This window comes from Amphiura filiformis, chromosome 15 (assembly GCF_039555335.1).
Source record: "Amphiura filiformis chromosome 15, Afil_fr2py, whole genome shotgun sequence".
In the NCBI taxonomy this organism is placed as follows: Eukaryota; Metazoa; Echinodermata; class Ophiuroidea; order Amphilepidida; family Amphiuridae; genus Amphiura; species Amphiura filiformis.
Window position 1 is genome coordinate 3,800,504 of NC_092642.1, and position 15,589 is coordinate 3,816,092.

The following is a 15,589-nucleotide window of genomic DNA, read 5'->3' on the forward strand; positions in this document are numbered from 1 at the left end:
TGCATTATGTATATATGTCCACCATGGTGCCAAAGAAAGTGTAATTTGGGGTATTGATTTTTATTGCAATAGTCAAACGCTTTAATTGGAATAATCCTCTATGCGAGGCACCGATATTAAGGAGTTAAATATGGGGTTACCGGGGGTTTGATGCAGTTGTGATGTATAATCGGATACCTGACTACGTAACCGGCCATATATGGGACCTTAACAGCCGTTGTGTCGGTGTCCTAAGTATTAGTGGTGTCATAATGCCTTTTGGTTTTATTAACCAATAGTAATACCAATACACATCGTTTTGACCCGGGGTTTTGACCAACATGCACCCTGATATTCATGTGGTGCAACCACATAATAAGTATTGGAAATGAGTCGAATCTTCTGCTTCTTCTCCTTCCGATTCAAACCCAGTTTTAAAATGCTTCTAGTGCCAAAGGTTTACACCGATTTCAACCATTATTATGTTTTCAGAATCTTAGTCCATATACTTTGCACAGAGTTACAACCACTCAATTGGGTACTATACTCACCATGAAGAACTGGCAACACTGGCTACAACCAAACTGAAAAACGGTTTGGCTGAATGAACTGCAGTGTGCAGCAGTGACATAAATCCCAGCAGATTTCTAACTCAAAAATCATTTGTTTTAGTAATTGAAGTATAAAAAAGGATAACAGCCAGAGATTGTTCATGTTTTTAGAGTAGAATGCATAGAAGAAAGTCAAGGCCAAGGGAAGTAAGCTTACAAAAGTAAGCTTTTTTGGAAGTTGCATAAGACATGCTTATGTGCTTGCAATTTGCATTGTGTGAAGCTAGAAATGTATGTTTATTCTATTCATTTCTAGAGATGATTAAACAACACAAATCATAAAGCTTAGCCTCAGCCTCAAAGCTTAGCCTATGTCTTAATCAGCCCAATGACTCTTAGTGCTAGGTGTAGTAGTAGTAGTAGAACTGCTAGCCTATGCAGATGCCAGGTCTATGACTATGTCATGTGGGGAGCATTTAATTCTTGAATATAAAACTCATGCATTCATCAGCTAGGCCTGAATTTTAGCCAAAGCCTAGTCTTAGGCCTAGCCCAATGATAATGTCATACCTTCTGCCGCTTGCCGTTTCATGTACCGCTTTTACTTTTTTGCAAGTGGAGCGGCACCCCGCTGATCGGCAGCGGCATGAATATGAATGCCAATGTTGCTGCTCAGCACCGTTCATGCGGTACGTCAGAGTGGCGCAGCTCCCTAGTTGACTTAAAATTTTGCTGCTGGTAACAGTATGGGTTTCTGGTGTGACTGCACAGTGCAGTAAAATCGTTGTCAGAGCAGCAAAGCGGCAAGCGGCAGGAAAGTATGAAACCTGTAAACCAGCCAGCATAGTGCTACAGATGTCAGTCTCTCTAGACTCTACAACTAGCATTGGTAAATCTTTCAAATATTGCAGCTACACCAAATGTTACTGTATTTTATTGCCCATGAACATGGAAGCTGCATGCCTACGAACCTAGTACAGTTCTACGATAAACACAAACAAATTTTCCTTAAGAGATTCAAGACAAGTAAAGATTCTGAATTGGATGTTTTTTTCACCCAATATTACAAATTTATTGGTCTCGCTATGAGCAGCTCAGATGAGTCGTCCAATATTTTAAAACTCATAGCTCGACCAATAAATTTGTAGTATTGTTCAATCCATCTTTTTATATCAAACTTGGGCACAAGAAGCACTGACCCAAGCGTGATATAAGATGTGCACAGATAGGGGTCAATATCATGTAAGGGTTATTAGGGAGATCTACAAATCAAAAGGATTATTCGTACGGAGAACATGATAGTATAGCGTGCTAAGTTGTACAAAATAATACCGACCGCACAACCTTTAAGTTTTAAAATCTCAATAACATAATTTATAAGTCCTAAATAAGATAAAGTATTAATAACACTAGTCCATCCTGTTCAAATACAGGTATGGCCACATGGCGCTGTATTGGGTTATTTCCTGAAAGCTCTTTTAAGATAAGATGAATTCACCAGAGTAAAGGTGATACTGAGGAGCATCATAATTCTGATTTAGATCGTTAAGAAAACGGTAACATGGCCTTATTATGCGATTCTACTTCGAATTTGAACTATTTATACTAGGTATGCACCAATAGAGAGGCACCAGTCATGGTACGGCATTGTACTTTCTGTATGACCATATTTAAAACCGATGTGTTAACAAGAGGGGAAATGAGGGCATTTCATATGACAAAGTCGCAAGGGTAATAGCTATAACCCCACGAGGACAAGCGCCCCTCGAGAACCCCGACCGGTAGTTGATAAAGCCTTTGCACGCGCGCGCCAAGACAGGTTACAGAATGTACTAATATCAGCACATCATGATATTTCATCAAATAAATAACATCAAAAGAACCACTACACCAATTCTATATGCCTAGAGATGCTTTTGATTAATAGTAGGTAATCATGAAAATTCATGGCAAGTTTGTCTATGGTTTAGACATTTCAAGATTTTATCTTAATTGATATTGAAGTATCTAAAATTTTATTAGCAGACAATATTGCGGTACAAATGATCTTACCGTCTACACTGTTGTATATTGACTGATTTGGCAGTTAAGTTACTTATGGATAATGTCATAGATTAACTGTAAGATTATCTCAGGTTAATACAGGCTAAACTTTCCTTAAACATGTTAGAACAAAACATTGAATGTTCTTGATATTACCGATACATGACCACATATAGGAAAAGCTTAATTCATTTGAAACGTGACATAATTGCAAATTGAGATTTGGATTGTGAATACAAAGAGTGTCCTGGCGTTTGGCATGTTTGGGTTACACGGCTAAGTAGCGGACTGACCCAATTGAGTTTGTACAAACCATGTGGGCGTTTGTGTTTCACGTGTCTCCCTGTAAGTTCCTATTAAGTAAATACCCACAATTCAAAGTGGACTAAAATGTCATTGATTTAACAGCAAAAAAGGTCAAATTTTATGTTCACACTTTAACGTGGTTTAATTTTGCCTTTCTGTGTGGTGAAATCATGTGCGTATTCCAGTGCTTACAATGGCGGAATAATGGAAATCAGTTTAAACGCGGATGAAGACGCTTTTAATGCTTATAGGCCACAAAATGTCCAGATGCCTTGAAGAAAGTTGCACGGAAGTGGTGCTTGGACGAAAATAACAGTCACAGATGGCCGACGTCTATGACGTGCGATCGCTGCCATAAATGGACAAATTGACATATGTCAATTTCTTTCAGTGAAATCGACATATGTTGATTTTATCCAATAGCAGAACTTGTAATCGACATAAGTAAGCTAATTTACGTAAAATGTACATATGTCAATTACCTTGCGAGAAATCGCCATATGCTCATTATTTGAAAACTAGTGTCGAATTTATTACTGTTTATTGGTTGCTGCAACCGGCCTTCCGCCTCATTGGCTGAAATTACCGCCAGAAAAATTCAAAATATAATCGACATATGCCAATTTAGAAATTGACATATGTCAATTTCAAATCACTACGCTACGAATGCACCAAAAATACACCTCGGAGTACGAGCTCTATCACTTGACAGTTTATGACCCTCATCAATCATTGTATATTTGTATGTTTAATACAACCGGTCGCTTGTTACATTCTCTTATATTATTCTACAACTATTTCAACGTGTATTCCGTTCTAAAATGAGTAAATATCGTTTCCTATTGAGTATTAGCTGGTATTGTTAGAAAGTAAATGGCTTAAATAAGACTTGTTTTTAAAAATACAATGTACGACTAGACATAACATGTACATAGTGTAAGAGTCTACATGGATGGAAGCTTATTTGCTGTGCAGGTCTTGGGGTGGTGCAATAATGATGTGTACTTGAAGGGGAGGGATTTATAGGGGTGGCAAAGATTTTTGGGGAGGCCAAAAGCGGTCAACGTACGTACATGTATATCGACAGCCCGTAGCATTATGCATCAACTTATGTTGGGCGCATTGGATGTCTTTTTGGGAGTATTCTTTTCTGCAACCAATCACATGTCTTGAAATTTACATATGTCGATTTAAAATGAGAACAATTTTAACCAATCAGGTATAGGGAAGCAGTCACGCAGCCAATTACACAACATAAAATTGATGCAAACAGCACAAGTGGTTTTAAATACTGGACATATGTCAATTTCCACCCTTGGAAATGACATATGTCGATTTTATGTACATTAGCTTACTTATGGCAATTACAAGTTCTCCTATTGGACAAAAATCAACATATGTCAATTTCTTTCAGTGAAATTGACATATGTCAATTTGCCTATTTATGGCAGCGATCGCACGTCATAGACGTCTTGTAAAGGTTGGGGACTCAGGAACTTCAATTCCAATAATAAGGTCATGTGGTTAGTCCATAACACAAGACAATGTTTTTGGTGTGAGTCAAGGTCATTCCCTGCCTTATGGAGTTCCCGGACCTTGAAGAAAGTATATCTTCTTGTAATTTCTTACACCCGACACATCCACGAATCATTCTCTAGTCTCACCACCATGTTCTTGAAACCTTGTAGAAACCAATTTGACCATTTGGTGACCATTGTAAAAGCATCTTGACATTTTGTGGACGATTTCTTCCTCTCTGCATCCAAACGGATTTCCCGCCACTTTCCGATATTATAAGCACTAAAATACGCAAATGGTGTCACCACAGTGGATAATCTTACTAATTATATGCAACGAACATTGCCATCTAGTACACAATGTGAAATCGACACAATGCGCACATAATTATGAACAACATTTTTCTGATTATAATGCGTAAATAATAGGTATTAATTTTTGAAAACGTCCGAAATTAAAAGCTGCAAAGCTTTAGTTTTTCCTACACATGTCAGCTCGTGCTAGAAATAAAAAGAAAATGCATGCACAAGTTTATTTTAGTAAAGGGCATGATACATGATACAAACAACCTGTTATAAAATGCTATTCTCATCCTGAACTGTGCATAATAATGTCTGTCTTCCGATGTAAAAACACTGCTACTTATAGTCGATAAAATACGTCTTGCAAACTTATAACAATCCAGATTTTGACCCTAAATCTGAGCTACAACACATCTGGATTCCTACAGCAATAGCGATTGAGAGCGGAAACGAACAGACCCAAAATAGGTTTCAGAAAAAAACAAAGGTAAATGCTTCTACCAGCAGGAAAAAGTTGACAGGAAAATGTCAGTATGTCAAGGTAGCACTAAAGTACTTTTCAAGTAGTATCCCGTTTGAAATGAATTGTCACAAAGACACATTGTAATTGTATTGCAGCATCTCTATTCACGGTCATAGTGAATACTTCATGTCTTTCACGTTATTGGTCTGCGCGTGGTTTGCACACCTGTTAGTGTTAGCTTTTGATCTGGTTCAGAATACAGGTAGGGCGAACCAGTTGACTTGACAATGATCGACTATGACGTCAAACTACGACAGCGAATTTCGGGCGAAAAAAACAATTACAAACAAGGAATTGTCCACCAATAATGCTCATTAAAGATTGATATTTTCTCGCCATCGAATTTTGAAGAGTGGATTTTTACTTTTGTTACTCGCTCGGTTCCATCATGACCATGCGTCATTTTTATTTTTTCCCTTCCATAAACAGATAAAGCTGAAAGGTGATTGTTCTGATATAAAATAGGCTGTTCAAAAGAAAATCTCTACTACAAGTAGCTTTTAGATTTTTAACTTTTACAATCGTATCTCTAACAAACAAATTCGAGTTGATGTGTCCATTCCGAAAAATGAAGCAGTAATTCAAACCAAAGATCCTTTATTCAAACATGTTTCTGTAAATGCCCGAAAGATCAGTGTTCAGTTTTGTGAATTTTTTTCACGTGATGTGCTTTACTGGTTTAACCTACATTTTCAATCAAAATGTCCGTAACAAATAAAGTGTCTGGTTATTGTTTGAGTATAGCAATCTGCTCTAGATTAGATCATATCATATGAATCACATTATCAGTTTATCAGTGAAATACATAATACTGAACCTTTGTCTGCTTGTCGAAAATTGAAAATACATTTACTGAAACTATGACTGTCAGCTCTGAAAATGATAAAAAAAAAAGGTTTATACACATAATAGAAGTAGATGTAGTTGAAATTTTACACCAAGGTTAGTCAAAATGTCTGAAAGCCTTTCAATGCAGCATTAGTGCTCGACTGTGACGCAAGTTTTCAAATCCCAACACTAAATTCCCAAGAGTTCAGAGACATAAGATTTAGCACTATCGTGTACAGAGCAAGTCCATGTGACATCGAGGTTTTGAACATTGCGTGTTGCAAGTATGCCAGGATAGTTCGGTGCCAATGTTTCTTCTAATTACTTTACTCATGTTATATCCTTCATCAGTTTCACTAGCATTGTAGCCACATTTGTCAACATCTAAGGCAATATTATTTCATTTGAAGAGAAATTTCGTAATAGGAGTACCCAGTCACGAGTCGTTTCCCTTTTCAATCTGCTGCTTGGTAACATTGGTGCATAATCTTGTTAGAAGACAAGGAGTAGAAATGGGTGAGAATAAGCAGGTTGTTTCCGAGGCACAATTTCACGTCACGCACCTGTGTATATCAAAGGGGCAATAAGCAGGTGACTAACCATTACGTCTGAACCAGGAGCTGCTTCTCTTCCCAGAACGCTTTGCAACACTTGCAAACCTGTTGCGCAAGAGCGCAACATCGCAGACGATTAAAACAATCCACACCAAATTGTCACACCAAAACTGGCAAAAGTGTTGGATATATCCAATACCAGAATGCTTCCGAAGTTCTTCAATGATAACTCGTGGAGACAGCACCGGTCGTGTTGTATGGGAATTTCCCTATGAGGATCAGAGGCAGAAAGGCATGATTTGCTGTCATTGAAGAACGAATATCGTAACTAATTCACTGACCCTCAAAACACAGAACTGAAAAGGAACCTAGAAGATGATTGACACAGGGGCGTAGCCAGCTTTTTTGGTCAGGGGTGGCAAAATAAAATTTTTGTGGCACAGACGAAAAAAAAAAATACAGTTGCACAATACAATGTATAGAGACAAAAGGCTTTATTGGGACGATGTGCGCGCGTAGCGCGGAAAAAAATTGGTATTTTACACTATTTTCGGCCATTATCAGGATGGAAAGGGCTATAATGTTTGCAATATGCGCGCGTAGCGAGAAAAAATTGTGTATTTTCGGACTGAATTTCGGTAGAAAAGGGCTCCTTGCCCTTTTCTTTTCCTTTTTGCCCTCCTGATTTTCCCTTTTTATTTTTGTCAGAGGGGCACTTTTTTCTTTCATTTTTTTTTGTCGGGGGGGGCACAGTCTTTACGTAATCTTTCCTATCTCACTTAATCCCAAATACAACACTAAATACATGTACCTTAATGATGCAGACCCGAATTGACCTGTATCACATCGAGATTTACACTCCAAACTTCAAATTTGCAAATTGAACAGACCATTCACTGTTGTCTGCAATTGTTGCAATCCTTCCATGTTGCAATACAACTTTCGAAATGTCAAGTTAGACTTTGTCTCTTAGGATTTAGATATAATAATATTTGCTTTTTCGCTAGGGGTATTGATGTTGAATTGATATAGAGTGACTCTATGATAGACACAATAGAGTCCGCTCACTTAAAGCCCGGCAAAACCCCGGGGTAAACCCCATAACTATTACAAACAGGCAGCCGCTTCACTCGGCATCAGCGACTTGCCCGATCAGGAACAGGTAAGTTCCTTCGATAAGTGAAGTGTCTTGATCATCACAATGCTGGTAATGCCTATATACATGTATTTTGCTTACAATAATATCACTAATATGGTCAATGTAATTTTCTAATTAAATCTTTCATTAGTGGTTTTATCATGTTATCCTGTTTTTAACACGTATACGTATGACAAAAGGCATGAAAATGGTTTAACCTGCAACCTCATCATAGTAGACGAATTGGCATTTTTGCTTGACAAAACCAAAATCTAAAATCACAGCAAGCCTAGACACTGATTAAAAATTAGCCCGATCATTTCTAGTGGTTGATATCGTTGAAACAGGATTCTGTCTCAAATTCATTTTTGATTTACTCATTGTCATGCATGACTTATTGGTCTGTGATCAATGCGAGATTCGAACTATTGATTCAGGTAACACTTTCAACATTTGCATACAATATCAGCAATTCAGCATGGTATTAATTTCAGTTCTATTGTCCAAATGCAACAACTACAAAATGTCAAAGATATCTCATTTTTTGTTTTTGTTTTTTGCTTTCAATTAGGATTAGTTAGTAATTTATCGAATTTAGTGCCATTACTACATAAATAATCAGCTTCTAGATACTTTAAATAAAGAATACAATATTAAGGGTACTTACAGCGGTGGAATTCCTGCTTCAATTTTGAGGCACACAAGGCAACATCACTTTGATCCACGCAACAAGGTATCAATCGCAAAAGAGCAATTAAGTATAGGGTAAAATGGATCCGGGATATTGAATAATTCCATAGAATGTAAGGCGTCATTCCCACAAACCACTAGGTGCTAATCCGTTTCCTAAAAAGATACAGAATATAATGCATTAGCCATACCATAATCTCATATGAAGCCAACAATTTAAGCCACATCGAAAAAACGCGTGTTGTGCAAATGAGGCGAGAAGGCTGCCAGCCAATGAGTTAAAACCAGCTTAGGTGAAGGCCTGGATGACTGTTTAAGTGGCTGAATGCAGCTACCCTGGTTGTTAAGCAGTAACCAACTGTACACCAATAAAACGGAAGTTTAAGTCGGAAGCTGTGGATCAGACAACACGGAGACCCAGAAGAATAAGCGCTTGGCTCGTGAACGTTATACCAGAGCCGTTCACTGGACATGGTGGATGAGGCTGACAAAGGCGCCACATTTGATTTAACAAACGCTTGGAACGGGACAATGGGATCTGGGTATGATGCATTCTGGGCTGCATGTGTCTCCCATTTACAGTAATAACTTTGACTAAATTAGGTATCACCAAGTCCATAGCAGGGCATAGTCGTTGCGGTACTCGAAATGAAACTGATTAGTTAATATATTAATATTTAAAAGATCATCGCTTCGACATCGTCTCAAAATAGATACGGTATTATTAGCTTCGTTTCCATAGGAGCAGGGTAAACAAAAATCTGCAACTTTTTTGAGCCAATATAAAACTTAGGTCTTCAATCTTAGAACTACTTAGCATGCATGCACTGAAAACGAAACTTGGGGTGACTAACTAAGGAAAAGTTAGTTAAAACAATGTCAAGTACGACTAACCTGTAACTAATACGGCTGGACTGGACTAAACTATATGTTAGTAGGTCAGGATACACTAGGGACTTAACTATCAAAATACTAGTTTAACCTTGACCTACTAATATAATAAATTAGTTCAACTAGACCTACTAGAGCTTACTAGGGACTCTACTAATATATTGGGGTGTTCTACTAATGGGCTCTACTATCAAAAACGATGTCAAGTACGACTATTTTTTTTAATAGGGCATTCTGTACTAATGTTCGACTAGTTCAGCTGACTGAACTAGTCTGTGGAACTAGACCAATTCTAGCCCGGTAGAAGTGGTCGAAGATATGGAAACTTACGTTTTATTGACCTTTTTCCCAACCTTGTATTTTTAATAACTTACAAACCGTTTTAGCATGGTTAGAATTTGAAAAATAGATTTGGCCCCGTTTTTCGAGCCCTGTTTTCTACTACACACGGCATGATGAAGGTTTCCACGAATTCGGCAACCATGGCAGCCTCAACCATGCATGCACAAACCCACGGTCCATGATCATGACATTTGTGTTCCGATTTACAATCTCATTTCAAATTCTAACGGTTTGTAAGTTATTCAAAAACAAGCTTGGGAAAAATGTCAATAAAACATACCTTTCCATTTCTTCGACCATTTCTAACGGGCTAGAATCGGGGCTAAAATGTCCATCTCAAGACGCTAGATGTGCTATATAGTCTACAGCTGCATCAGACTAGCTCTACTAGCTTTATTTGTCATAAGAGTCATGTCATGTGATTCAACTTTAGTACAACCCTTGGTACGGTCCACAACCATGATTCGTTCTACCAATTCGTAAAGCCAGAAAAGTTAGTTGGACCGACTTTTGCGGTGCAACTAATTTTCACTTATTAGTAAAGTACCATAATTTGGCATAGTTCGGCATGTCCGTACTAACAATTTCTCTCACTGCATGCTGTACTAGCCAAGCATGCTAGATGGACGTTTAGTCCGACATTAAAAACTAGTTTACCAGGGGACACTAGTGGTCCTACTAAACAAAAGCTTAGTTCAACTTACATAATACGAGTTTTTGTTTTCAGTGTGTCTACTTCAAAACGAACTATCGTGGGTATTTCAAATCAAAGATGGTAAGCTCTATATACAAGTGGCCATAAAAAATGTAGATTGAAAGTCTTGCCATTGTTTCTGTAATGTTCTGAGGCGCTTTTTGACAATTCAAATGAAATATAAAATCAACGCCAAAGTGTTAATGGACCATATGATCCATTGGAAATTGATTTAAACCTGGTAATATGCCTTAATAATGTATCGGAAAATGATTGGACGCTTAAAAAGAATAGATCTTTGTATACCTAAGATAAGATAATTCATACAATGACCTTCAAATTTGTTATCAAATATTAATAATTATCGAATAAAATAGACTAGACATTTTCATAAATGTTCTTTGTACTCTGCATTTTACATCATAAATATCTAATGCATGTTTCAGATAGGAGAATGAGTGCAATTATTGTGTATTGTTTATTAAGCTATTCTATGATTTGGTGATTATATTACTCAGCTCTTACAAGTTATAATTCTTAACACAATATGAGTAAAACTAGTCTCAACCTTTACAGCTTTGATCAAAAGCTTTATCTAGCTCAGCCCTATACACCACGTTGTATCTGGTATTGTGTACCAGCCACATAATTCTTCAAAGCCACTGGTAATACACAACCAGATTCGTGGTGGTAACATAATTATGTAGATCTAATGCAATAATATACATGTACCTATGATGTACCAGCAATGAGCTAGCCCAGGTTAAAGCAATAATGTGTGATTTGCATAAACAATAGATTCATATCGCATCTTTTGAAAATGTACCAACTTTCATATACTGGTATCAATCTTTGTCAATTTAGAGTGTTTGGTAGCAAATTTGGTATCAAATTGGAGGTAATAAGATTCTGCAGAGTAGGATGGGTTACATAAGTGCGGGTTTTCTTTATTTGAAGTGTTTATATATATTACGCAAGTTAACAGTGGTCTTCGTTAGAGCAGATATACAGAAGTCGTCCGGAACAGTGAGTGCAACAGCAACAGAATTAACTTTGTGATCAACGAGAAGAAGAAGACTGTCGGATAAGTAAACATTGTAACATTATCATTGTAAATCAATGATTGTATGCATTTATGTCATTGAATATATGCAAGAACATTGTCCAACCATACTAGCCTATACTTCTATATATCTTTTTATCTATATTAAAGATTCAAATTGTGTTAACTTATATAAACAGTGTGTTTTGTTGTGCATTCTAAAGTGTTCTTGGCTTGGTAAAGGGTATTTGTGGCCTTGAGTCGTTGCGATCCTCAAGAGTATGCAATCAAACATCTGAAATGTTTGTTGTTATGTTCCGAGGCGATTTTTAGAAAGTCATGGATGGGTTCAACGTTGCAGGGTTGCAGCTTTGCGTGAAATGTCAAATGATCTAAATTGATCATTGACTGGTATTTCATGACGACATTTACTTCCAGGAAAAGGTAGCCCATTTATAGGTGACATGACCTGTGTCCTCATTGGAGCAAAGAAAATCAGATACAATCGACTATATTCAAATGAAATATAAAATCAACGACCAAGTGTTAAGGGGCCATTAATCTTAATCACTCATATGATCTATTTTGAATTGATTAAAACCTGGTAATATGTCTTAATAATATATATTATGTATCTGAAATTGATTGGGCGGTTGAAAAGAAAGGCTCTTTGATAGATCCTTGTATTCCTTCAAAAGAGACATGAAATTCAGTATATGCTGCATCATGCTAAGCAAACCAAAGATGAGATATATACAATGACCTTCCAAGGTCATTTGTTATTAAATATTGATCATTATCGAATAAATTTATTTATAATGGTCACTTGCTCGTTGAACTATGTATTTTATATCTTAAATATATATGTATGTTTCAGATAGGAGAATACGACGTATAGTTGCTCAAAAGTGCAAATGAATGAGTGCATTATTATAGGTTAGTTATATTCGTCTCAGTTAATAACTGCACATTACTTCTTGAGATGAAATTGTACTAAGTAATGCACGCGTACTGAGATATTGGTGCGTCAAATGCACGACTCGGCCCACAACATTAGACGCACTAACATCTCGGTGCAAGTACATTGTTTGTACAACTTTTTGAGCAACAAGTAATACACAGTTATTGACCTATTTCCTATACGAGAAAAAAAAAAAAAAAACCCGTGATTTTGGCTATTTTCATAAGAAAATATCCATTAAAAATGTTAGAATTCAGCCAGATTCCAGGTGGTGACCTGTGTAGATCTAATGCATTAGCATACCAATTATGTACCTGCAGTGAGCTAGCCCATGTAAGTGCACATACTAATCAATAGGTACACATACCATCAGTTAGAGGTGTACCTGCGGGAGTTCCAAATATTTTAAGGGCTATGTACTAATTACTGAAGTGCACACGTGGTACCAAACACGAGATTCGCGACTAGGCTGTATGTAGAACTATAGAATTTCCTAGTTCTAGTCCAATAAAACAGCACTTACTGTGAACGTTTCGAAATCTGTCAGATTTCTTTATCAACACTGATGTTGTTGTGACGACCTTCTGTATACAACTCGTTGTTGCTTAGCAACGCGGTTGCCAGTTGGTTTCTTCAGGACATCGTCAAAGACGTGAGATAGGTTGTATTGCCCCTCGTCTCTGTTCATGGTGATACCCTGTTGTCGGATGTTCACTGCTTCCTTAATCCATCGTTTGTATTTGTCTGCCTCTTTGCCCCCTCCCAGTCAATGATGCTAAGCAACAACGAGTTGTATACAGAAGGTGGTCACAACAACATCAGTGTTGATCTGACAGATTTCGAAACGTCCACAGTAAGTGCTGTTTTATTGGACAAGAACTATGAAATTCGTGTCTATTTTCAATAACAGTCCTGATCAACATGTTCAGTAATGTATGTAGAACTATATACACCGTATTTTACCAACAATCTTAATGATAGATTTTGATCTTTTGTTGGTCGTAGCAACCAAATAAAATATCGTTTTTCATTGTCTAAATCAATATATCATTGACAAATAACACTTTAATGTTTTGCACAAGTTCATTCTACAAATAATATACTTTGAAAACTTGCTTGATTGATTGTTATTAATGAGTTATGTACGTTCTACAAAAGTGTTGTTGTTCAGCCCTCTTTACATAACTCAAGAACCACAGGACCTACAAAAGTATATTTGTGATATTTGAATTCTTCTACACACTCGTTATGAAATGATCAATGCAATTTTTGCCAAAGCTCACTACCATTCACAAGATGTCGTGATCTACCAAATCGCAACAGTTTAAAATAGTTGCTAAACCTAACGTACTTATGAACTCATTATGCATGTTATGCAACTGCACATGCGCGTGGATATACGATGATAAAGTCAAAAGGTTAACGTATGTCAATTAGACAGTTGTGAAACCCGCCAAAATCCATCAAGCGTGGCGCGTTTGAAAATCGAGTTTGCATTCCAGGATCTGTGGTCTAACAAGCAGAATGTGGTGTATGCGTAGATTCCAAGAAGAAATCCCAAGCATGGCTTTGTCGATTTTTACGTCAGTGAAGATATCACAAGATCATATCATCGAAAATCTCATTAAGTACCAAATACCATTGTTAACATACTTTGATAAACTTGTTTCAACATTACTATATTCAGACCAGGGATATGAGACAAGAATTATGAGTTAATACAACTTTCTCCTCCTTTAACCATTGTTAACAATCAATACAAAATGAATACTTATTCAATTCTTCCAGAAAATCAATGCATTTATTTCATTCCTCTTTATCAAACATCACAACCGGAACTGAAGTTGAATAATGATTTCCAAACAAGTTACTAACTATAAAAGACAACATTTCATTATCAGGACAGGTTTAACAAAAGAAATGGAAATTAATGGAAAATGGATTAACGAAGTCTGGTGTCCAAATAACTATTAAAGTTGGGATCAAAATAGCGACCTATTACTATTATCACCTATGTTCAATATTCCGACGAGTAGGTCCTATTTTTAAGAACAGTTTATCAACCCAAAGTGTTACAATTACACAAGACAACAAATAAACACAAATCCCGACCGGCACACAACCCAACTTGAAAAAGCAAGGGAATGTGCCGGCATGGGATTCGAACCCACGATGCTGGGGAAACGATTAAGCATTAGCAATGATCTCGTGTACTTTTGCACATTGGTACCAAGTTTTAACCACCGTTTATAAATCATGTCAATGGTTAAGGTCGGTAGCCTAATGGATAGGGAGATCGGACGGTCGTGGGTTCAAATCCCATGCCGGCACATTCCCTTGCTTTTTCAAGTTGGGTTGTGTGCCGGTCGTGAGTTGTGTTTATTTGTTGTCTTGTTTAATTGTAACACTTTCATGACTTTGGGTCGGTATATTGTGTATAGTTATTCAGTTTCCTCTTGAAGCGAGCGATCGTTCCCCATTGTGTTTATGTGTTATTGTGGGGGATGCGTAACCCAATTGTCTACTTAATTTTTTCTTAGTTACCAGACTCAGTTCAGAACAGGTGGTGTATGACGTGCAGTCCCTAAATTCAGTAAATTTTCATCGTCAACCGTGTAATTGAATGGGATTATTTTGAAATTTTAAAACGCTTGAAATATCACAAACAAATAGGCCTATGTTGATAAATAATATAAATGCAAGCTAAAACCGTTGGGGTTCGATAATGAACCCCACAAAACTAATCGAGTATATGGAAAATGCCATACGGCCGGGCGGTTTCACGAGTTGCCGGCTCGATCATGTCATCCGCCGCCTGGTTCAGAATATCATTATCTCACATGGAGCAAAGTAGACGAATCGCGAATGTCCATGTGACCGACCGCGGTGATTAGTGGACTTTCGTGGTTAATCTTTCTTGAGCGATCAGAGTCTTGAGTATAGTTGGTAATTAAGATTTTTTTTAAATCCCTTAGAGGGAATGGTTCCCATCATGTATAACTTGTTCCATCATAAATCTGGTTCCATATAGACTTTTGACTGGTTAATATAATTTTATCAATTAAGATATGGCACTATGATCACTCTGTTCAGATATCTCTTCTTTCTCGCACTGACAATACCGCCCTAATATGTTTGGACAGAGAAGGTTACCGGCCCAATCAAGTTCAGATATAATTAGTGGTGACTGATCTATCAAAATGCTATACTTTGGTATCCTAGATAGG

General features: G+C 37.1%; 1 protein-coding gene across 1 annotated transcript in view; it reads right to left on the reverse strand.

Annotated features, from left to right (window-relative positions):
- LOC140171160 (protein NDNF-like) overlaps positions 1-15,589 on the reverse strand; it is a 104,593-nt gene that overhangs the window by 69,602 nt on the left and 19,402 nt on the right. The window contains exon 2 of the mRNA XM_072194349.1: positions 8,410-8,588. The gene's annotated coding sequence lies outside the window, so the exon portion shown is untranslated. The remainder of the gene's footprint in view (positions 1-8,409; positions 8,589-15,589) is intronic.